We start from the raw sequence: 24,842 nt of genomic DNA, 5'->3' as shown, positions 1-24,842 counted from the left end.
ATCTTTACGTTTGAAGCCTGAAATGTGGCGAAAGGTTGCAAGGTTCAAGGGGGGGCGAATACTTTTGAAAGGCACTGTACTTAAATATCTGCAGAAATGCGAGGGGTGTACTATCTTTTGTGATACACTGTATTGACACTTTTACCCTAAAACTAAGGAAACACGTCAACAGCCTACCAGCTGTTGTAACGCCTTTATTGATGTTTTATAAATTAACATTTGTTGCCATTGGCAGCGATAGACGTCCAATTTATTTGATCGTCAATCACCGTCAATGGCGTATCGCAAGCAAGACGTCACGTCCGTTCATTAATATTCATGACCTTAGCTACTATTGCTAAGGGGGGAACACGTTACCATTTGTCCCCAATGGGAAATGAATGGAAATCGTGTTCGAATTCTCTCCAAAAATGATGTCACTGGTGCCAAATTCACTGGCAAAGATGTGGAAGAACATAAAAATGTTAAAGAGTTAAAGAGATGGCTTCAGTGTCGAGGGCTGAAAAAGACGAAAAAACGAATCGACCTCAGCATAGCCTTAGCTTTTTTCTCGACAACTTTTTCTTACGCGACTGACAACGACATTCTCCTGTTTAAACAAGCTACCCTTTACCACCAGCCCTGTCTTTCTTATATATTATATCCTCTGGATGTCCTACGTCTCTGACCGTTCTTGGGGGTAATTTATATCGTTACTTTTGTGTAGCGATCGCAAATGCTACTCAGTGACATCCAACGAAAACTTAATTTTTTCCATTGATAAAAAAACCTTAATTCTATCATTTATTTACACTTCCCCCTTTCTAAAGTTAAACGTGTTTTTTTACAACAGAAAAGGTAACAGTGGCAGTCAGATACCACTTTAATTCTTTTCAGGTCATTCATTGTCAGACAGAAGCAGCACGACACAACGTCAGGCTAAAAAATAAGTAAAATATCAAAATTGCTTACCTCTTTGTCCTCTGTAGGACCATGTCAACCCAACAAAATGTTTACTGCATATGAAATGTGAATGCATTCACCGAGCTGGCGTTAATAGTCCGCGCAAGTTGACTCATTCTTCACATTTTTTCCTCCGAGTTTTTGGTTTCGAGAAACGTATGAAGAAAACATCCTTAATATGTAGTAATGTCTAAAGTCGTTTCTACAAGTTCCAAAAAAGCAATGTGTGATCAGCATGTTTGTTTTTGAAAGATTACCGGAGAAAAATAGCAGAATGAACATGGTTTCTATGCGAGGGCGGGTCTATAATGTCCCACTTCCGCTTTACGATGTGACGTAACGGTCTAAAAATAGCATGCGTGCGGTACGCCATTGCAATGAAATAATCATTCGATGCTCGCGATCCCATTAAAAATGGATTTTACATCCTTGGCCAGCAATGACAGTCTATGAGTTAAAAAGCTTTATTGATGTCTCATAGAAAAATGTGCTATACCGCTATCTTGTGGCATACGTAGGCAACTACAACCCTTTTTGTGAACGATTCATTTTACTAGCGGGGTCCGTATCTGTTATAGCCAGGGGTGAAAGTGGGCCAGAACGGTCAGGAACGCAGTTCCGGTATAAGATTCAGGACCAGAATGCAGTTCCGGCATATGATTCAGGGCTGGAATGCTGTTCCAGTATAAGATTCAGGGCTGTTCCGGTAAACGGTGCTTTGATTCCGAAAATATGACAGCAACTGTCAAAACGCTATGTAAGAAAAAAAAAATGCTAAGCTGCCACACATGCATTTCAGCTCCAAGAAGAAAACAATCTGCCAACATCAGATTTACATACACAAGTGTTAACAACAATCATAATAAAGTGCTTGTGTAGCGTAATCCGTTTCCACCAATATTTATTATACATTTTATTCCATGGATGGCATGGAGGTTTCCCGAGCTGCGGCAGTTATCTGAGTCTGACGATGATGAGCAGCAAAACAAAACACCTGGACTCGTTTATCCGTTCAATTGGCTGACATACTTACATTTGATCAGCAGAGATGGTTAGCTCTGATTGGTTCAAATGTACATGTTTTCTGGAACAGCAACAACAACAAAAAAGCTTGTTGAATTGATGCGACAAAAACAGGGCAATGCAACATAATATGGATCAACTCTTTAAGAGCAACGAAAGAGCTGAGGAGGCTTATTTATCATATTTAGTTTTATTTACTCTGATGGGGAAGTTCATCTTAGCTGTCAATGTGCACTTTGGACTTATTTGTTCATTTATGTTAGGCTACTTATCCATTTCATTATGATTTTAAAAAGTCAATGTTTTCGCGGTCTTCAAAATACATTCCATTTCACTCTGCATAATATAAGTGATCCTCTAACTTAAATACATGTAGGCTCTAGTAAATCACAATTGTTCTCTTGTACTAAAATATGTTGTTAGAAACACATAAAATGTTAAATCAATGGCAATATTTTATAATATTTACTACATATTTTGACCATTAGTTGGCACCATGGTTTGCGGGCTCGCAGTGATGACGTAATTGGGATCTTTCCAAATGTGTAGTGTGTTCAACAATTGCTTATTGCTGCCTAAACTCGCGAAGTAAAATGCCACGATGTGCTGCTTTTGGATGCAATTTCCAGTCAAATGGAAAAAAGGGGAGTGAAGTGAGTGGTCAAGGTGGAATTATTGTTTTTAGTGAATAAATTTGCATAAGTGGAAGCTTCTCCCCCTTTTTGGTCCCTGTATGCATGTATCCTACCCACCACGCATTACAACTGGCGCCCGAACATTTTTCCTGGATCCTCAGTCAAGTAAGGGATCCGTCTATTTTCTGGATCTGACGGTCCCACCGCGTCTGTGTCACGTCATGGGGGAGTTGTGTCACGTCATTTCCTGTTTTATTTTGAAGGGTTCACCCTCCTTGTGTCTGTACACTTGCCCTTCTTCTTGTCACCTAATCACCTGTGGTTTCCACCTGTTGCCCATTACCTCTTGTGTATAAATAGTCTGCATCTCCCCTGTCTGGTGCCAAATTGTCTTACTGCCCATGTTAGTCACGGTGGCCTGGTTTCACAGCAATCATAGCTATCTTGGCTTTTTCCTCCAGTTGGAGAGTGTTATGTTTGTAATTTTCCTCCTTTTGCAGTGCTTTTTGTTTGTTTTTGACCGAGATTGCCCTGACTCATTCCTCCGTTTGGAGCGCTTTTTGTTGGTATTTTTCCTCATCCCCGCATGCTAGCGGAAGAACCTCTGTTTTCTTAATAAATGTTTTTGCCTGAAACTCCGCAGCTGAGCCCGCCTCGTCATCTCGGCCTGACAGTCTGCAATGTTGGTTTTGGATCTGTCCATTTTTTTCATTCGTCGGTCCCACAGCGCCTTTTTGGATCAGTCTATTTTGTGAAATTGACGGCCTGATCGCGGCTGCAACAGTGCCATGTGATTGGTCTAATTCCTGGATCTTCGAGTGAGTAAAAAATGCGGATTTGGATTACTATTGCTATCTTTTTTGTTGACTATTGTTCGTGGGAGTTTGCCCCAAACCATACTAAATAATTAAAGCACTATGGCACGCTACAGTGATGACAGTGACGCTGACCTGGACCTTACAACAATGTTGGAGTTCATCAGGGAACGCGTGTTTGCGTACTGCTGAGCTCCCGAGTGAAGAGTGGTCAAGGTGGGAATATAATTTTTTGTGAATAAATGTGCATAAATGGAAGCTTCTCCCCTTTTTGGTACTTTTATACACGTATCCTAGCTACCACGCGTTACAATGTACAAGACATGGATTACGCAAGGTGTGATCTTTGGCTTGTACTGTATGTAAAGCACGCGACAGCTCTAGATGCTAACAATCTACATAATTGGGATAAGTTTGAAAACTCAATATGCTTACCTTGAATATCTGCTAATAAAACCGGAGTTCCCAACAGCATACACTCTCACCCCCAACCGGAGTTCCCAACAGCACTCTCTCGCTCTGTTGCCATTGCCATCACTTGAAGCGAGTGCATCACCAGCTTTACCCAACTTTTGTCTTAACAGGTATCTGCTGCACCCATTTGTCCCTGAAGCTCGTCTTGTGAACGAGCGACAGTGCTGTCCTGCTCTTCACTTTTCAGATCTGGTTCAAATAGGAAGGGTAGAACTGACGACATGTTGGGAAAGCTAACGAGTGACACGCTAGAATTTCGGCAACGGGCCCGGTGACGTCACGCACTGCGACGTAACAAGAATGGCGACCTATCACTTAAAATAATTTCACAAACTTTTTTAAAACAAAAACATTAAGAGGGGTTTTAATATCAAATTATTATAACTCATACTAACATTTATCTTTCAAGAATTACTTGTCTTAAAAATAGAGGATCCCTTTAAGTAGTTAGAATTGAGATTTGGCATTTAGTATGGAGGAAATGAGGGAAAATTAAAAATTAGGAGATGGAGGTTGGGGTTATTGCTGTTATTGCAAATCATTGAAAAAATTGAAATTTTGAATGAAAATCAGTTTTTGTATGTGTTATAGAAATAACTGTGCTAAAACAGTTTTCTTTGCATTTCAGTCGTTTAAGAAGTCTGACCCCCCCCCCCCCAAAAAAAAATCAATCAATCAATCAAATTTCTGGCTCCGTGGTGTTGAAATTTGCCTCCCCAGACAAGCCGCACGGAAAAGCGACAGCTGAACAAAGTGCCGCTCTGCCGATAATGCCTCCGTGAGCGCCAACCGGGAAGGCGGAACTTCGCACGTTCATCTCTGATCTTGACCCTTTGTACTGACTCCATGTTCCAAAAGTTTGAAAAAGACTCGCGGAAAGCAGGTTGACAATTTATTCGTCGACAATGGTCAAAAACAAGGCAAAAACAGACGATGGAGGGACAATTCTGGATCCAAAACAAGGCAACATGTTTCCGAGCAGCAAATCTGTTTTATCTCAGTGTCCAGTGTTTTTTAAGTCCATGGGCCGGCCGAAGGTGTGTCCAGGCGTTGCTTTGGGATCATCCCTCTCTGGCCGGTTTCGGGCTGTTTAGGTTCGTGCGTGGATGGGATGTGCTTGCCACAGTGACCGACGCTGGTCTTGACGTCACAAGCGCCTGCTCTCAACTTTGTTTTCCGGGCTGGCACTACTTGTTTTAGGACAAAGCGCGCTGGTCTTTGTCCTTGTTCGTTTGTCGGCAGGACTGATTGCCAGAGTTTGGTGCGTCTTGCTCGTGGCGCACACGTTTTGGGCTTCTGTGATAAGATGGCGTTGTGTATCTATTCTGTTTCTTTGAACTATGGTGTGCTATTTATTTTACATTAGGTGTGTTAGAGTAGTGCAGTCCTACAGTGAATATGAGAAATGATACTATTCCCTGATTGATTATATTACGTGTGTTCGAGTAATGCAAACAGTTAGACGGTGCCTACGAGAAACGGTACCATTTTTCCTTTTCCCCCTCATGATTGCCGATAAGGTGTTTCACTTTACTGTGTTCAAGGCCACTGAGTGGAGTCTGCCTAAACTATAGTTAAACAAATGTGTTATACGAATGCAAACAATTATATGGTGTGTGCGAGAACGGTACCTTTTCCCTTCAGTGGCGACCTTCACATCGGTGAGTTCCGGCAAGAAATTCTAGCCACTTTCACCCTTGGTTATAGCTTTTGTAATCAATGCTACTTTGACTGTGTTTGAAATGAAAATAAGCCTCATGTGTCTCCTTTGTCTTTTTTATATCATGACTGCTGCAAATAAATAAAACTGAATTCAGTTGTACATGAAGCATACGCAGTGGAATGACTATCGTAGCTCCACGACTGAGTGAAATGATCATTTTATCAGTACATTCTGGAATTTGAAGCGGCTGTGATAACACAGAGGCAAACACTCGGGCCTAGGAGGAATTTTGTCTCTCCCAGCATCCTGCCAGTTTTGTTCCGCTGCCCATTTGTCAACAGGATGTCCAATCGCTCAGTGCCAGGCGGGCAAATCAGCACCTTGTCACTTTTGACATGACAATCGCCGCACTCAGATGAGTCGGCGGGGCCGATGTGTACCTCGCGGCGACGGGGCTCCATCAAGGAAAAAAAAAAGTGCCCAAAATAAAGCCCCAGCGTGCATGCGATCCGCCAAAGCGGACGTATTAGAGTGGCGAGGTGCCTTTGAGATGGAGGACGTTTTCTTTTATCAGGGGAATCAAAAACCTGATTGAGCCGCGTGACCGAACCTAACTATGTCTTATAGAGAAATGAGGTAAAATGCTGGCATGCGTGTTACATATGGAAGTTGGCTCGTATGTGAAATTTCTTTCAATATTGATGTGACACGTTTCCATGCAAGTAAGATAATGAATTTGAAAATGAATTCATATTTGCTCGAGGTTCTTCAATTTGTTTCTATTATGTATTAACATTGTTACATTTCATTCGCTGTTTATATATGTTTTCGTCAACGTATACATGCCAAAGTTATCACCGTTAATGAAAAATAGAATTTTCATTTACCGAAAATAAGTAATAAAACTGAACTGTTTCAATGCCTTTCTGCTGTAAATTTAAATGAGTCTGTTACAAGTTCATTGCAAAATCAAACCAACCTAAAACTAGTTATTTGCTTGTATACCTACTAGAAATAAGTGAAATTATCTGATAGTGCTTCAATTTTATTCACTTAGATTTCTTGAAATAAGAAAAATAGCTAGCTGAAAATAAGCATAACAAACTATTTAAAGCAATAAATGATTTTATTTAATCTTTAAAAAAGCTTCTTTGTCAGAAATGTTCTTAATGTAAGAATAGATATTGTTCAAAAATTATTTGAAAGCTAATTATTCTTGATTTAAGTGAAAAATGATAACTTTTAGATATATGGGCTTCTTAAGAACAAATTGGGCTCGAGCATTCACGTCACAGCAACACAGGATCATGCGAGATTTGCGACAACGTGTAACCGGTGTGTCAGCGCCGCCCCGCGTTCCGTTCCCACCTCTGACCAGGCCGGGACGTGAACCCACGTGCCACGACGCTTCCACTCGGCAGGCAAGGACGGTAACAACTGCGCCAATAAGCTTACATGAAGGAATCGGCAGGGAGGCTTCCACGCGCCACAACGGACCTGCGTGTACCCGTTACAAACGCAGCCATATTGGAAGCACGTCTGCATCACGGGACATTTAAACTTAACGGCAAATACAATTCAACTACGAGTGCCAAAGATGGGAAAAAGTATGAAAAACTTGCCAGTTACTTGTTACAAACTTGTTACCACGGCGAAGGGCAGATATGTGAGCAAACTTAAGGATGTGAGTAATGTTGACCCTTACGAGCAAGCCAAACACAAATGGAATAAAGATGTCGACAAGCTTCCACCACTACGCGAAATGGACGTCATGCTGTATTTAGTGTTTGGTGTAAGTTACTACACTCATCAGCGGTTCCGAAACTACAAATTGCTACAAAGCTACGAACAGTTTTGCTGCGGATGGGTGCAGGACCTGCACATTATGACTAGGGTTGTTCCGATCATGTTTTTTTGGCAATGCATTAAGAAAAAAATGAATAAAACTCGGACGAATATATACATTCAACATACAGTACATAAGTACTGTATTTGTTTATTATGACAATAAATCCTCAAGATGGCATTTACATTATTAACGTTCTTTCTGTGAGAGGGATCTACGGATAGAAGGACTTGTGACTTTGTGTATTGTGACTAAATATTGCCATCTAGTGTATTTGTTGAGCTTTCAGTAAATGATACTGCAGCATGCCCCAATGCATGATGGGAAGTGGAACCATGATGGGAAGTAAAACCATGACTGTGTGTCGTGCTACCAATGGATATATCTTCTCTGCTTTGGGAAATAAATTAAGATGTTAAGACAAAGCTCTATTGTCACCTTGTTTCCTATGATATTTCTAATCACAGGGAGATGAATTGCAAGGTTTTAGCCAATTGAAGACTGGCTACAAAGGCTGCCAAAATTCACTCTACTCATTTTACACTGCCTTTTATCTCTCTATATAGACAGAACAGCTTCATAACAATGAGTGAGAGGGTCGTGCAGGGCATGCATTAATTGCGTTAAATATTGTAACGTGACACATTTTTTAATAAAATAATTGCTGCCGTTATCGGGATATTTTTGATAACCCTACGTAAAGCCTAAACTAAAGACTCTGGATGAGTAACATATTATGTCTGTAACGTTAAATACAATTAGAAAACAATTTAATTAAAATATATATATATTAAAAAAAGACATAGCCGATATTTTTTTGCCGATTCCGATACTTTGAAAATGACGTGATCGGGACATCTCTAATTATGACCATAGCAAACAGCAACACCATCGTTCTTGCAAAGGTAGGGAATGTGTGTTTACATTTTCATTGTCATGAACATCTGAATTTGTGCTGTGCTGAGCTGTGATAGTTAAGTGACCAATGAATAATGTGTTTTAGAAAACAGATTTGTAGCAGACAATGTAGCCTGTGTACAAATTATTTGCCACTATCTCACGGCAACGTTACAGCTTTTTCATTTAGAAACGACAAGAATTATGTCTTTTGAAGACAATGCACATGTATGCATGCTAGTTGTTTAGCTGTAGCTATAGCTAACAACAGGCCGCCTTAGGGCATAAAGTTACCGAAATTTGCGTAGACAAACGAAATTAACTTACAGGAGTGGAAGTGCATGGAGCAAACTGTGCGTATCAGGACAATCAAACGTTATGCCCTTCCTTCTGATCGAGGCCACCCATGCCATTCTTCGACGTTTGGTAAGTTCAGATATGAGCTTTCCCTCGCCTTTTCTCCATGTAGGGATCCGGAAGAAACTCAATGGGGTTCCGTCGAGCTGTACATTCTCCTTTCTATTCGATCGGTTGTTGCAATTCTTTACCGAACAATAATTTCAAGTCATTTTTAAAGAGCGACCTGAGTCGAAATGCTTCACTGTTTATGTTCTGACACCGAACTTCCTGCTTCCAACATGGCGATAGGGGCGAAAACCTCGCGAGTGCCACGTCATAAGCTCGAGCCTAATAGTTATATTTATTTAAAGTAAGTGGAATAATCTGACACATTAATCTGTTAGTCAATATTTAAGACAAGATGAAGAAAATATTTGACTAGACTTGACTATCTGATTAGGACGTTAAATTAGCAGAGTTGATGTTAGTGACATTGGAAGTGGTGTACTGAGGGTGCTGCAGCACCCCCTGGTGTTGGGGAGGAAAACGCTTTTTTGTACTTCGTTTTCGGGGGGGTTTTTTGTTTGTTTTTTTTAAAGAGAAATAAATACATCATACATTGAAACAACAGAATATTTAACTTTAGAGATTAAATATAAATTTAGAATTTTGTTGTTGTTGTTAATAACATGGTCACCATCTGACACCTTGCTTGCTACCGGGTCACGTTGAATAAGGCGAAATTGGTAAAGTTAACTGTTAACATAGGAAGCGTGGCACATGGCACAAAAACGAATTAGCAATTTTTTCTTTACAAAAACAGCAAATTTTCTAAAATTGAATTCGAGGTTGAAAATAAAGATGATTGTCCTTTGACGTCTTGTAGTCATATAATTGTTTGTTGTTGTTGAGCTGCAGCCAGGCAGAGCGCTGTTGGATATTCATATGCAATTTATTTTGTTGTTGTGAAAAGTTTAGTTTTCAATTGTGTTTTGTGTCATTGCGCCGTCCAGCTGCAGGGATTTGGATTATAATATACGGGAGTTTTTATTTCCTGGTCAAATAGAACGCTGTCTTTTTAGTAGTGCGTAAACCAGTACTTCTCAAATAGTGACGCACCCCCCAGGAAATTGAAGAGCCATGCCGGGGGTGGCGCATGTGACCTCGGAGAAACGTACTTTTTTGCCGTATGAGAATGAGAATAAAGTGTACTTGCACACCCACTCAGCAGGTGGCAGTGGCGCTCTCATTTTCAGCGTGTGTGCAGTATTTTTGAACAGAATAAGAGCACACAGAAAATAATAGATATGGAGACGAGGAAAGACCAGTTTGTTTACTGTGTGTAAAAATGTTTGCAGCGGACAGCGGGAAGCCAAATCAATTAAGACGTCACTTAAAGACATTAGAGCCCGATCACATTGATAAGCCGCTTGATTCTTTTTCAGCGAAAACGTGCCGAATATTGCCAACAATTGCCCCGCTTTGTCAGTGTTAAATCAGTAAACCGGTAAGCACTGTTGATGTAGCCCAGAGAAAAATGTTGACGCGTTATACCCAATAACAACACTAGAGGGCATGAGCGACATTTGAATGAAGTCAGAGACTCACAACTGTGACGTCAGCACATGCGCACTTCCTTTTGGAAAGTTGACCATTTCTGAGGGGGAAAAGTTTTGTTCCCTTCAGCAAGAAATAAAAAAGATAAAGAAAAGAAAATTGACGGATTCATCAACTGCTGCTGTGTGGTGTCTGTTGTGTTGTGCGAATTCAGACGGTAGCGTGGTGAAAATATTGAGCAGATGCCACTCGGTAAGAAGTGGAAACACAATTCGCTAATTTGCTAATGCTAAATTTGCATTAATGGCTAACTGCTAGCGCCTTATTAATGCAGGCCAAGGCCTTGTGTGTGAGGAAGAGGACCAGGCGTCAGTTAAGACTTGAGCTGGGAATCTTTGGGCACCTTACGATTCGATTACGGTTATGATTCAGAGGCTCCGATTCGATTATAAAACGATTATTGATGCACCCCCCTCTTTTTTTTTTTTTTTTTTTTTTTTTTAATGTTTTGTATATTAGTTCCAAAATTGTTCAAAAATACTCTCAGGCTAAACCAAACTACTATTTCAGTATCAAGTTAACATATAGCAGTAAACAAATATACAAAAATAACAGTAAATTAAAAAACTCCAGTCTCCATTCTGTATCAGCAGCTTTAAACTACATTCAATTAATTTAATGTTGTGAATCAACCGTTAAAGTTGTTAAAATTGCTCCCGTTATTCCATGTCTACTTTCGACATGTCAAAGTTTTAAAACTATTTTAAAGATAAATTCAAGTCAATATTTTACCGATTTAGGAGTATTTTAGATAAAAAGTTAATTTGGTTCGCTTGGAAGGTTCGTTACAACAGCCTTGCAGGGAAGTGTACTGCTTTAAGATGGCGGCCGTTTACTGACGCCCGCATCTAGCTTATTGTAGATGTGCTGCTAACGCTACCGAATCTATCTTGCATCTAGTCCTATATAAATGATATCTACCATAACATTATGTGGATGTACTTTGTAGCAGCCTTTCGGCAGCAGTCAGGTATGTTGTTGTGTTTTTTTATCTCGTGGCATGAGTTGAGCCAGAGCCGTGAGTTGAGCATTGGCATTACCCGAGGTGCCGGGTAATGAGAAGCATGATGTTTAGCTACTCTCGCTTCGTTCCTCATTGTGCCCCGAAGACCGCGCGGCGCGCTGAGTGTGTTGTACTTCTGCTTTACTTGGCATATTTCAATAATTGGAATTTGGATGTTTGTGAATCGTTCTCGAATCTTCCACGGCCGGATCGCGAATAATCTAAGAATCGGAAATTTTGCACACCTTTGGTTAAGACTATTCAGTGAGATATTTTTGATTTGATTTTATAAAATATATTTTCCATTTGAAAGGAAAAGAGATGTAATTTATGTTTTTGGTTATGGAAAATGTACCATTTACAGCAGTGCTTCACAATTATTTTCTTTTATGCCCCCCACCAGTAAACATTCCGCGCGCCCCCCCTCCCACTCTCTGCTGCCACTGGAAATATACTGTAGTATCATTTAATATATAAAGTTATTATAGGTACACCTCTGTATAATGTTGTTCTTTTTAATATTAAAAGCTAAAAGTAATATGGATCAACCTACAATGAAGTGTAAAAAAAAAACAAAAACATTTATACTGTAAAAATACACTCGATACATTTTTTGGAACGTTTGATACAGAAAATTAAAATTTAATAAAATCAATAAATAATAATAAATTAGAATTGATTAGCAACATTAACTCATCAGGAAAATATGCCAAACAACTAGACCGAAAAAACAAAACTTAATTAAACAAAAACGGCAGTGTCAATGGACGGAGGGACAGTTTTTATTTTTGCTGCAGGCGGTATCAGCTCCTTTGCTATGGTGTGGATTTATTTTGGACTGAGCGACTACGTATGCCACCTTATATGATGCTTACAGTTACTGGTGCACGATAATTATTGGTCCGATAATTATCGGTCCGATAATAGGAATTATGACGTCATCCCAATAAATCCAATAACATTATTAATAGGACCGATAATATGTACTGTGCTGACTGGCCTGGAAATCATTTGACCATTTGCGGGGCATTGCTGCCACCTGCTGGTCAGAATAATTCACTGCATCTATAATTTGTTCCACGAACTCATTCACTTTACACAGTGCTGTGTCTAGCAGTAGCATTGACAATCGTGAATGCTTTCTGTTACTTTCGTTTCCGCCTCGGAATTATATGTCTGTAAATATTTGTTTACTATAACATATGGATGTGCAATATATGTTTTCTTTGGTGGTGAAGGGTCATATGTACAGAACTTCATAAGTTGTTGTGTTATAGAAGCCAGCCAATGCTTAAGGCTAGTAGCTCAAGCTAGTGTGCTATGCATACATATAATAGTTGTCAATGGCAGCTAAGTGCTAGCAGCTAGTTAAGTGAGGGGGGACAAAAACAAGAACTGAAACACTTGTGGGTTCACTAAACTACCGTAGCTGTTGGACTAATACTGCTAGTTAGTAATTACGAATGTGTCCTGTTCATGTGTTTTTGTTGTCGTAGCAAAAAATAAAAAACATGGCAGAGACGGACTTCGTTTCGGTTTGTCGTGCGTCAGCATGCTGTCATTGGCATATACTGTATGTAAACAAGTACGTTTACATGAGTGTGACAATTTCGCTATTTAAAACTAAAAATGACCGCAAGCATTCGGTAAGTAAGAGTTTTATAAATCTGTATACTACGTTATTATACTAGCATTAATAAAAACATGCAAATTGACAATAAAATCTCCCTATCAAACTTATATTTTGAAAAGTAAAAGGTCGTCTTATCTCGGAAACTCAGGTATCATAATAAAATCCCTGTTCTCGAGTAGTCCATTACATTGCTTTATATTTGAGTTCAGCACAGTTTTATCGTAGAAGATTAAAGATTAGTGGGTGGATTTCACCTAAAGCTGCTCAAATAGTGATTCTAAAATTATGTTGTTGATACTTTTGGTACACAAATGAATTGTTGGATTAAATGTACAAGTGCAGTTCTAGTTAAGGTTGATGTCCAATACATTTTTATCCAATCTTTTTTAATTGTTGTTGTTTTTCTACACTACACGAATATGGCACGCTGAGCCTTTTCATTATTATTCCTTAGTTTTTTTCAATAATTAAAAACCTTATTTCCCATTAGGTTTTATGTCGCTCACGGAATTGTAAATGAATTGGATGGTAAAGTGGAGAAAGTGGAAAAGTGGTGATGGAAGTGCGCAGGGTAGCCTGGAGGCACACATTGATACCGAAGACCTTTTTAGTGGAGACTTCACAGAAAGATAATTGGTTGGCCCACCCACACATACACACAAGTACTTAGCCTCACTAATGTCAGAGTGAGCTGCACAGCAAAGGGTGTCATTTGCACACCTACAACTACATACAGCCTGGCGCTGATGAGTCTTATTATTTTATGGCACCCTCTCACATCTGCTTCATATGGTTTCACATGTTATGCACTGAACAAAAAGTTATATGGTTTTACATGTTATGCACTGAAAAAGTTTCACATACAGTGGGGCAAATAAGTATTTAATCAACCACCAAATGTGCAAGTTCTACTTGAAAACATTAGAGAGGCATGTAATTGTCACCATGGGTAAACCTCAACCATGAGAGACAGAATGTGAAAAAAACAGAAAATCACATTGTTTGATTTTTAAAGAATTTATTTCCAACTTAGAGTGGAAAATAAGTATTTGGTCACCTACAAACAAGGAAGATTTCTGGCTGTCAAAGAGGTCTAACTTCTTCTAATGAGGCTCCACTCGTTACCTGTATTAATGGCACCTGTTTTAACTCATTATCGGTATAAAAGACACCTGTCCACAATCTCAGTCAGTCACACTCCAAACTCCACTATGGCCAAGACCAAAGAGCTGTCAAAGGACACCAGAGACAAAATTGTAGACCTGCACCAGGCTGGGAAGACTGAATCTGCAATACATAAAACGCTTGGTGTAAAGAAATCAACTGTGGGAGCAATTATTAGAAAATGGAAGACACACAGTGGGGCAAATAAGTATTTAGTCAACCACTAATTGTGCAAGTTTTCCCACTTGAAAATATTAGAGAGGCCTGTAATTGTCAACATACTGTAGGTAAACCTCAACCATGAGAAACAGAATGTGGAAAACAAACCCAGAAAATCACATTGTTTGATTTTTAAAGAATTTATTTGCAAATCATGGTGGAAAATAAGTATTTGGTCAAAAACAAAAGTTCATCTCAATACTTTGTTATTAGAGCTGGGAATCTTTGGGCACCTAACGATTCGATTACGATTACAATTCAGAGGCTCCGATTCGATGCACCCCCCTCCTTGTTTTTTTTCTTTTTTTTTTTTTTTATAATGTTTTGTCCATTAGTTCCAAAATTGTTCAAAAATACTCTCAGGCTAAACCACACTACTATTTCAGTTTCAAGTTAACATATAGCAGTAAACAAATTTGCAAAAATAACATTAAATAAAAAACTCCAGTCCCCATTCTGTATCAGCAGCTTTAAACTACATTCAATTAATTTAATGTTGTGAATCAACCGTTAAATTTGTTAAAATTGCTCCCGTTATTCCATAATTACCCTTTTGTCTACTTTCGACATGTGAAAGTTTTAAAACTATTTTAAAGATGGATTCAAGTCAATATTTTACCGATTTAGGAGTATTTTAGATAAAAAGTTAATTTGGTTTGCTTGGAAGGTTCGCTACAACAGCCTTGCAGGGAAGTGTACTGCTTTAAGATGGTGGCCGTTTATAACGTCCTATCTAGCTTTTTGTAGATGTGCTGCTAACACTACCAAATCTATATTGCATCTAGTCCTATATAAATTATATCCACCGTAACATTATATAGATGTACTTTGTAGTGGCTTTTTGGCAGCAGTCAGGTATGTTGTTGTGTTTTTTTATCTCGTTGCATGAGTTGAGCTAGAGCCGTGAGTTGAGCATTGGCATTACCCAAGAGGCCGGGTAATGAGAAGCATGATGTTTAGCTACTCTCGCTCCGTTCCGTCCCGAAGACCGCGCGGCGCGCTGAGTGTTGTGTACTTCCGCTTTACTTCGCATATTTCAATAATCGGAATTTGGATGTTTGTGAATCGTTCTCGAATCTTCCATGGCCGAATCGCGAATAATCTAAGAATCGGAAATTTTGCACACCTCTATTTGTTATGTACTCTTTGTTTGCAATAACGGAGACCAAACGTTTTCTGTAACTTTTCACTAGCTTTTCACACACTGTTGCTGGTATTTTAGCCCATTCCTCCATGCAGATCGCCTCTAGAGCAGTGATGTTTTGGGGCTGTCGTTGGGCTTTCACGGACTTTCAACTGCCTCCACAGATTTTCTATGGGGTTGAGATCTGGAGACTGGCAAGGTCACTCCAGGACCTTGAAATGCTTCTTACGAAGCCACGCCTTTGTTGCCCTTGCTGTGTGTTTGGGATCATTGTAATGCTGAAAGACCCAGCCACATCTCATCTTCAATGCCCTTGCTGATGGAGGAAGATTTTCACTCAAAATCTCTCGATACATCGCCCTATTCAATCTTTCCTTTACACAGATCAGTCGTCCTGGTCCCTTTGCAGAAAAAAAGCCCCAAAGCATGATGTTTCCACCCCCATGCTTCACAGTGGGTATGGTGTTCTTCGGATGCAATTCAATATTCTTTCTCCTCCAAACACGAGAACCTGTGTTTCTACCAAAAAGTTCTATTTTGGTTTCATCTGACCATAACACATTCTCCCAGTCCTCTTCTGGATCATCCAAATGCTCTCTAGCAAACCGCGACGGGCCTGGACGTGTACTGACTTCAGCAGGGGGACACGTCTGGCAGTGCAGGATTTGAGTCCCTGGCGGCGCATTATGTTGCTGATAGTAGCCTTTATTACTGTGGTCCCAGCTCTCTGTAGGTCATTCACTAGGTCCCCCCGTGTGGTTCTGGGATTTTTGCTCACCGTTCTAGTTATCATTTTGACGCCATGGGGTGAGATCTTGCATGGAGCCCCAGATCGAGGGAGATTATCAGTGGTCTTGTATGGCTTCCATTTTCTAATAATTGCTCCCACAGTTGATTTCTTTACACCAAGCGTTTTACGTATTGCAGATTGAGTCTTCCCAGCCTGATGCAGGTCTACAATTTTGTCTCTGGTGTCCTTCGACAGCTCTTTGGTCTTTGCCATAGTGGAGTTTAGAGTGTGACTGACTGAGGTCTTCGTTAGACCTCGTTAGAAGAAGTTGGACCTCTTTGACAGCCAGAAATCTTGCTTGTTTGTAGATGACCAAATATTTATTTTCCACTGTAATTTGGAAATAAAATCTTTAAAAAATCAAACACTGTGATTTTCTGTTTTTTTCCACATTCGGTCTTCCAGGCCTCTCTAATCTTTTCAAGTAGGAGAACTTGCACAATTGGTGGTTGACTAAATACTTATTTGCCCCACTGTATGTTACATTCTGTAAACTCTGGGAGCTGCAAGTACCAGCCATACTGTATTTTTGCCTTTCAAGAGGCAATATTTTCCCGTTGTGCTGTGTCTTAACCTGAAGATTCTGTATGTTGAAATGTTCATAAGTAGAGGTACCACTGTATTTATATTTTTAGTGGTGCAGCGATTAATCGATTAACTCGAGTATTCGATTAAAAAAAAAAAAAAAAAGATTTGAATTAAATTTTGCTGCTTCGAGTAGTCATTCAATTAAAGTGACGGTCTAATGGTTTATTTTGAAACTGTTTGCATTTAGTTTTATTGATTTGGGTGGAAACACTGCCCTCGAGTCTGCCTCATTTCACATCGCTGAGTCGAGCTGCCCCGTGTTAAGACCACCATAAGCCAAGTTTTTGTTTGAGCGAATTTTTTTCTAATGCATTCGTAATTTAGTTTATAGGTACATTTAGCCGTTTTTTTGTGGGAATATGTGTCTGAACCATTTGTTAATAGTATTGTAGGCAAGACAAGGCAAATTTATTTATATAGCACAATTCAACACAAGGCAATTCAAAGTTCTTTTTATCACATGAAGATCATAAAAATCACGTTAAAATCAATAGAACGTAAAAACAAAGACGAAATATTGAAAATAGGAAATAAAATTATACATAAAAATCGCATTTAATCACGAATAGAATTAAAAGAAAAAAAACTTAGCGTTTTATAGCATTTAAGCTAGCGGAATATTGCTATGCAAGTTAGCCAATTGTTCTTTTATTGTACATACATAGATCCTTATTTATGTACTTTTTCATGCCGTTTGAGGCTCAGCTCAGGTATTTTAATTTTTCATGTTCCTTATCCGATTACTCGATTATTTGAAGTAACTAGTTCATCGATTAATCGACTACTAGAGTAATCGATAGCTGCAGCCCTGTATATTTTATTTAAGATTTTTTTGTTGATTAAAAAAATAGATAAATGAATGAAGTTCAAATATTACACAAATGAATAAGAATATTTACTATGATCTTATTCCCTGCTATCAACAACAATAAATGTCAAGTACATATAAATAGGGAAGACTGATTGTGAATGCTCATGTTTCGGTGCCATTGCCAGTGTGAGCCATCCAATCCATTTTGCGCTCCAAATCAATATGGATTGGATGTCTGGCACTGTCAATGGCATTCGATGAGTGAAATGAGTGCCCTTTAAATAGTTCAAATAAAAATATACAATGAATTCGTTGTCATAATTTTAGTACAACAGTGCCATGCAATTCTTTTGCATCCGATATATTATAGTGCATTTTAATATTTTCCGATATTTGATGTGATTACGTTTTGTGATTGTGATGAAAATGCATTATCAAATATAATCAAATATTTAAGAACACAATTTTTCTCGAATTAAAAGACACTTTTCAGAGTAACATACTAACAGAATGATTGCCAGATCAAAAAAACAACCATTCCAAGGTAAGTGTTCATTAAATAAAGCATTCCAAATAAAGCACTGCGAATGCTGATTTTCCACATATTCACTTTCATTTACAAAGTTGACCTAAACACAGCTGTTACATGACTACACAACTAAACAGAAGTGGCAGTCGCTCTTAACAGGAAGCCATCATTCACATTAAACGACAACGGCTTCTAAATTCAGTCAAACAAAAACAAACACAGTGTACATACTGAGTTACCGTCAACAATTTTGCATGCACGACACTCAAGTGCAATTTAATTAAATTGTTAGGTTTTTTTTCACTAAGCGAAATGTCAGATGAATCACAAAGGTCACAATATGTGCTCATAACAATTAAGGAACGCTTTTGTGAGAAAATAACACAATATAATACAAAACAAGTATACGTTGCAACAATCTGATGTTATGCTACATTATGCTACGGTTCAACTGTACTACTAAAGCCCAATGCCACACAATTATTGTTGAAATGCATATTCCTTAAACTGTTGGCAAAGGTGGGACAACAGCATATGTAGCCAGCAATACAAAATTGAACAACACAAACTGTGAAATGTGTCTGAAAGGGGTTCCGCTGCCTGGCGCTTTCATTTCACTGATGCGTTTTTAATGGTGGTTCAGGAATGGGCTATTAAGGTTATGATGGCCTCTTTCTTGATGCGATTTTACGCATAACATAACCACGCATGTTATTAACGGAGCTGCCCAGACCGGTAGAATTATGAGACTTTGTCATTTGCTACTTTTGAAGGAATGACTACCCTGAAGACAGGATTAAAAAAAAAAAAAATAGACGAAAAATGTAAGTTTGATAGAGTACCGTAGCATAGAATTACATGGACTATTATAGCGGAAACAATTACTTTTAGCTTTAACACCAAACGTGTCGGCGGTGACACATTTAAGCATAACATCTCTGAACCCTCGTCACGCTGTAATTACGTCACCCACGTGCCGCTCCATCATTTCTTGTCCTTTTTCAAAACCGAAAGCACCACGAAAAACTACATATCCCAGGAGCTGTCGTGAGATCACGAAGGACAGACGTAATATGAACATTTTTAATAAATTGCCGAGGGAAGCGCCACCTAAGGAGATGGAGGCAAGTTAGCGAGCGACTGCCATTTGGATTGAGCGAGCGACTTTGAAATGTGTGGAATGAACTGAAAACTGATTTTAGCGTAAGATAATCAGGCATGAAAATCTCTCACCTTTCGGCGAAATTTGCCGTTTTGAAGTCGAAAAGGGTGACCTACGTGAATTGTGTAAATCTGAGGCGAAATTTTTTGGAGGGGAAAGGGGGGGTGTCGGGAGATTTTTTTTCAATGTCGGACGCTTGGTATGCAAGCGGGGAAAGCGGCACAAAGCCAAAAAAGCGCACCAGAGTGGCCAAACATTGACTTATTTCAACGAAACAAAGGAGGGTTCACTGTTGTCCTGTCTCTTCAATGCCAAGCTTGGCTGCGCGTCGGCCGTGAATGAACACCTAAACGCCGTCACCCAGTTTGTAAGTCCATCCAACTAACTAACGACATGTTTTATTGACATTGCTAAGCCTGTCGCGATATGCAACGAGTCCATTTATCGCACGGTAGGCCTGAACGATATTGGAAAAAACTATTGTTGCGATTTTTTTGGGGGTAGCGATATATTGCGATATTATATTGCGATATTAATTTTTTTTTTTAAAGAACTTTTCACTAGATCACTTGAATAGCTGTTTGGAAAGACTTTGGATGACTCACCATCACCACAGTGTACAGTGATCCCTCGTTTTTCGCGGTTAATGGGGACCAGAACCCGCCGCGATAAGTGAAAAACCGCGAAGTAGCGCACCTCCCCCAATTTTTTTTTTTTTTGTGTGTGTTTTTTGTGCTCAATGTATTTATTCAGATTTAGCATTGGAAAGATATACATATAAAGCATGTTTTTTCTCACTCCCCCCCCCCCCCCCCCAAGTGATTTAAAAAAAAATGTATATAAATAAATGATTTTTAAGCACTTCAAATGTCATAATTATTATCAGTTTTAAACATAACTGTCCAACCAAATCATTTTTGAACAAGAATAAAGTACTGTAGTAGAAAAATGCTTGGCTTTATTAAATGCTTCTGTTTATTTACCTTAACTGTGACTCTTGGAGTGACATGTAGAAATTTCACTCCTCATGATCACTTCTGGCATTGATTTTATATGTCTCCAACGTCCCCCCCCACACACACACACACATTCATTCCAGCGCAGCTTCCTTGCAGAAACTGTTTAACAAGTTAAACGATGAATAACACATTTCTCCGCTTTGAAGTCCGGTTATTTGGCAAGATCAAAGACAACGAGCATCGTTACCTTGAAGAAGCAAGTGCTGCAGTGACTGAGAGGAACAAAGAGCTGGGAGAGGGAGGGTGTGAGGCTGTGCGCAGAGCAGAAAGCAAGGCGTATGTGGATTAAAAATAATAAAAACCATCGCACGTACTTGCGATAGGACTGTCGCGCACACGCACATCGCGATGGCGATGTTTAAACGATATATCTTTCACGCTTATCGCACGGTAAATAACAATGAAAGCGGCAATTTTCACGGCTGCGTTTTATCGTCACGTGCGTGCGTGCATACATTTGCTCGTGTGTGTACAAGTGCGTTTTGATGACATATGAGACTCGAGTTCGTTTCACAGAAGTTTATTGGTTATCAATACGTCTTAGAATTTAAGTTCAAACATACAAAATAAGGAAACATGTATATTAAACACTGTATACATTAGCATTGCTACATTGAGGCTAATGGGGAAAAAAAGACAACCTACTTTAGCCTGCTATAAAACATTTGCAGTCTTCTCCAAAACGCAACCTTGCGGTTGAAAGGTGACACGTCAAAAATGAAAAATCACTGGTTAACAGCATTTGCAAATGAAAAAAAGATTACAGACACCACATGCAATGACAAAAAGAGCTTTTTTGCGGACTGTAAAGCTAACTGTGAGCGGTTTAGCGAACGTACTTCCGGTAAACTTTTCTAAATAAAAGAACGTCATGTTCGTCATTTAAATAACAATTTCTGGAGTTAATCACACATAAAGTACTTCAGAATTCAGATTCTACACGAAGAATAGCTTTAAAATGACACCCTTTTTGAAAAATCTGATTGGCAATGCTTATAATACTATTATGTATTGTAGTATACTATAATATTAATGCTAGATATTTTTTAAGAATAGTTTTGAATCATGTTGGAAAGGCGAAGTCAATGTTCTGAATCTGTTTAAAATCTTTTTTTTTGCACTAGTTAATGCTATCGGCATTTGACCTCATTGTTTATTTGCAATTTATTGTTATTATTTTTGTGTTCATTGGTACTTTCATTAAAAAGAAAAAAATTTAAGTGTACCAAAATGTTTTTGTGAATTAATAAGTGTCATCAAAAATTTCATTGCTAAATTACTAAAAAAAAAAATGGGAAAAAAATTATTAGTTGACTAATCGTAAAAATAGTCGGCTGACTAACCAGAGTGCCTACGTCGTCGAAGCGAAAGTAGTTTCCATTCATATGAACGCGCTGCAACCTCCATAATCGAATTCTTCATCTTTGGAGGCATTATTCAGAATTTTTTGTCTTCGCCGACACCATATGCACGCGAGGCCATTCGGCTACTCAGTCATTGTGTCCAGAGGCGAAGCAAGGGTCCCTGGGGGCCCCAGGTAACACCCAACATGGGGCCCTTTGAGCGTATGCAAGTAAAGGGGACAGTTGGACTTGGAGCAATAGAAGAAAGAGTAGCAACACAAAAATACCACCATCGGATGTGGAGGTATATACCTTTGTGTGAAATCAGTAGTCAGATTGGCCCTACGACCCACCAAATTCAAATTATTCCGTAAAAACCACTGATTGATGGACTACTGACCGAAATGAGTAGAGCTGGGAATCTTTGGGCACCTAACGATTCGATTACGATTCAGAGGCTCCGATTCGATTATAAAACGATTATTGATGCACCCCCCTTTTATTTATTTATTTTTTAACGTTTTTTTTAAGTTTTGTACATTAGTTCCAAAATTGTTCAAAAATACTCTCAGGGTAAACCAAACTACTATTGCAGTATCAAGTTAACATATAGCAGTAAACAAATATACAAAAATAACATTAAATAAAAAAAACTCCAGTCCCCATTCTGTATCAGCAGCTTTAAACTACATTCAGTTAATTTAATGTTGTGAATCAACCGTTAAAGTTGTTAAAATTGCTCCCGTTATTCCATAATTTCCCTTTTGTCTACTTTCGATATGTGAAAGTTTTAAAACTATTTTAAAGATAGATTTAGGTCAATATTTTACCGATTTAGGAGTATTTTAGATAAAAAGTTAATTAGGTTTGCTTGGAAGGTTCGCTACAACAGCCTTGCAGGGAAGTGTACTGCTTTAAGATGGCGGCCGTTTACTAACCCCCGCATCTTGCTTTTTATAGCTGTGCTGCTAACGCTACCGAATCTATAATTCATTTAGTCTTATATAAATGATATCTACCGTAACATTATGTGGCTGTACTTTGTAGCAGCTTTTCGGCAGCAGTCAGGTATGTTGTTGTGTTTTTTTATCTTGTGACATGAGTTGAGCTAGAGCCGTGAGTTGAGCATTGGCATTACCCAAGAGGCCGGGTAATGAGAAGCATGATGTTTAGCGACTCTCGCTCCGTTCTGTCCCGAAGACCGCGCGGCGCGCTGAGTGTGTTGTACTTCCGCTTTACTTGGCATATTTCAATAATCGGAATTTGGATGTTTGTGAATAGTTCTCGAATCTTCCACAGCCGAATCGCGAATAATCTAAGAATCGGAAATTTTGCACACCTCTAGAAATGAGTATTACATTTGCTAATACAATTGTTTAGGATTATTTTAGATGCATATATGTTGTATTTTTCTTATAGAGTATTCGACGAGGAATACGATAGACCCATTAATAGACTTTTTTTTTTTAACCATTTCTTGAAGTCACATGAATAATGAGGTGGCCTCTGAAAATCAACGTAAAACAACTTGGCAAGGACTTCCCAGAGAGTACTTGGTGAGTCACTCTTTTAACAATCATGTGGTATTAATAGCTGATTGGACTTTCTTGAACTTGTATAATCCACTGAAAACTAATGCTGATTGGGATTGATAACAGAATATTTAGATAATCTGCCAAATGATTCCATGGTATTGAAACACTCCCTACACTTGTCGCTGCGTCAGTGCAGTAAATCTGCGTGTGCTAAATCTGTTGGCCCTCTGGGGGCCCCTGCTGGCTGGGGACCCAAGGCAATTACCTGGTTTGCCTAATGTGACGCGACGCCTCTGATTGCGTCTTCATGTCGCAGAGTCGCCATGTAAACTGCCCCTTAGAAGAAGCAGTCACAACAAGGACAGATATAAATCCAGGTCCACTTTACGTGACAGACTAAAGACAAATGACCGGTGTTTAACAGGCCCCTACATAAAGACCCCAGATCGTAGTTCTGTTCTGCTATATTTCGTTAATTCACAACTGTTTTTACAAAGCCATCTTACTTATTTTCCACTCCAGCTTGCTGCAGCTCACAAGGAGAAATGTAATTCTGTGCAATGCATCCGTTTTTCAGAGCTTTTAAAAAGTGTAGTCCTGCTCTTACCTGCACTAACAGCAGTGGCAATGCTGCTTCTGCTCGTACATTAGAAACAGCAGCAAACGTAACTACTTTATCATCAGTAAACACTTCTTTTACTGTACCTCCACCAGCAAGTGCCGCCCATAAGCGGAGTTTAGGGGGGGGAGGGGCAGTCCCCCCTAGTGGCCGAAAAGTGTCATTGCATGTAACTGACTTTCCTATATGTATAAAAGTTGTAAAGCAATAAAGCAAACAGCAAAAATGAATGAAATGAACAAAAAAAGATATTTTTATAACGGGTCAAAATTATTTTTCGAACAGATCATGTGACTAGCTCCTTCGGTCATTTGGTTTGCATATTATTTTTTTTAAAAATTGGAGGGCAATTTTATTTTTCAAATAATTTTTTTCTTTGACTGAAAACATTTGGGGGTTTTTTGACTGAAGCAACTTTTGGGGGATTGAATGATTTACACGCACATGTCCTACCCATAATATGGCCCAAACACAAAAATGATTGCTCAAATCAAAACTTTTTTTTATGAAAAATTAAGTGTTCAAATGCAAATATTTCAGTCTGAAATATTTTTTTGCATTCAAAAACGTGTTTCTATGATTGAAATATTTCATTTTTTTTTTTTGATTGAAATGATTTTTCGTTTGAAAATATATATTTTTTGTTTGAAGCAACTTATTTTTTGATTGAATAATAAAGACACAAATGTCCTAGCCAAAATGTGGCCCAAACGCAAAACAACATTACTTTAAACAAAAAAGTTGCTTCAATCAAAAAAAAAAAAATTCAAAGAAAAATAACTTACAAATGCATTTTTTTTGAGTTTCAAATTTATTTTTGCATTCAAACACATTTTTGGGGGGATTGAATAATGAAGACACAAATCTACCACCATCTGGCTCCGCCCAGCGGATACAATTTTTGACTGGGGTAACTACATTGGCTCGACACCGGCAGGCATACTATATTCAATGGATGATGATCTTGGCGAAAAGTATAGCTGTCCTAAGCAGCCTGATTTAAAATTCCCCTCAAGAATGATAACACAAAAA

This window comes from Corythoichthys intestinalis, chromosome 6 (genome assembly GCF_030265065.1).
Source record: "Corythoichthys intestinalis isolate RoL2023-P3 chromosome 6, ASM3026506v1, whole genome shotgun sequence".
NCBI lineage: Eukaryota > Metazoa > Chordata > Actinopteri > Syngnathiformes > Syngnathidae > Corythoichthys > Corythoichthys intestinalis.
The sequence above is the reverse complement of the archived record's forward strand: the minus strand, read 5'-3'. Positions refer to the sequence as shown.